The 1,267-nt window shown below is 60.6% G+C and overlaps 1 protein-coding gene across 1 annotated transcript in view; it reads left to right on the top strand.

The window, feature by feature from the left end:
• Positions 1-255: 255 nt before the first annotated feature.
• DNMT3A (DNA methyltransferase 3 alpha) overlaps positions 256-1,267 on the top strand; it is a 110,308-nt gene continuing 109,296 nt past the window's right edge. Inside the window, exon 1 of the mRNA XM_004696069.3 lies at positions 256-337. The gene's annotated coding sequence lies outside the window, so the exon portion shown is untranslated. The remainder of the gene's footprint in view (positions 338-1,267) is intronic.

Raw genomic sequence — 1,267 nt, forward strand, 5'->3', positions numbered from 1 at the left:
GGTGGGGGTGGGGTGTCTATGCTACGGGGGTGCTGGAGCCTCCAGGGCCGCCCGACTCTGGCGCTGCTGAGCCGGCTAGGCTCCACTGGGTCTCGGCACCTGGCGGGGGTGGCTGGTGGGGTGGGGGCTGCGGCGCGAACGGGCCGGCGCTGCTGTCCCCGGCCCCAGTGCTGAGGCAGGCAGAGTGCAGTGGGCTCTGGTGGAGGTCGCGAGAACTGCAGGGCGAAGGCCGCGGGGGGCTCCGCGGGCAGCGGAGGGAGGCACTTGACACCAGCCAGGGGAGAGGTGGGACTGCTGTCCCTGCGGCCAGTGCTGGATGCGGGGACCCAACGCAGAGGTAGCGCCAGGTAGCGGGAGCGCTCCGCGAGGGGCGGGCGGCAAGAGGGCTGGGGACTCGACTCCGACCCGAGGGGAGGTGGGTGCGGAGTGGCGGGGAGCACGGCCAAGGCGCGGTGCTCCGGCCCGAGGTCCGGGAGCTGCGGGGTCCGGCCCTCGATCTCGCAGCGCCAGGGGTGCACCCGCGGGGCCCGCAGAGGCCGGGAAGTCGGGCCGCGGGCGCTAGGACCGGCCGCGCGTCCAGGCCGCTCCCGCCGCGGCGCCCCCAAGGGCTCACGTGACTTCATCCTAAGTAGTTCTATTGGATAGAGAGATGTTTACCTTGTTCCATCCTGACCCAAAAATTTCAGCTTGTTGAGAGCAATTACGATGTTTTAAAGGTATGGTACAATTATGTTAGCGTCAGATGGACCTGGTTTTGAGTCCTGGCTCTGTCACTTCCCAGTGGTCTGCCTTTGACTGTGCCTCGTTGTCCTTATCTTTAGAGCAAGGATAAAACAAACTATCTCACACGGTTGGTGAGGGCTAAGGGCAGAGTGCCAAGGGTGAGGTAGACAATAAAGAGTTGCTGCTTTGGGGGCAGGGTGGGGTGGGGGGGGCAGTATCACTCAAGTCTTTGATGAAGGTAGAGTATGACAGGCATCTTTCTAAAATGGTCCTCTGATCCCACCTAATTTACAAGAAAAAAATGCTTTAAATAGGACACCAATAAAATGAAATGGTCTTCCGCAGCCAAGCTGGGAGCACTGGTCAGAGTGCTTGTGATTGCCTACCTTGATGCAGAAAGCAAGAAGACAAGGAGCCGGCACGTGCCTTTAATGAAGGTTTATTGAGACCCTATTGTGCACCAAGTGCTGGACTACAGATGGCAGCCCCAGCCCTTGTGCCCTGTCTTTGGGTAACATTAGGGACCTTTGAAACGGATTGGTTG

The sequence above is a fragment of the Echinops telfairi genome, unplaced genomic scaffold (genome assembly GCF_000313985.2).
Source record: "Echinops telfairi isolate 266 unplaced genomic scaffold, ASM31398v2 ScPeMD7_9;HRSCAF=40, whole genome shotgun sequence".
NCBI lineage: Eukaryota > Metazoa > Chordata > Mammalia > Afrosoricida > Tenrecidae > Echinops > Echinops telfairi.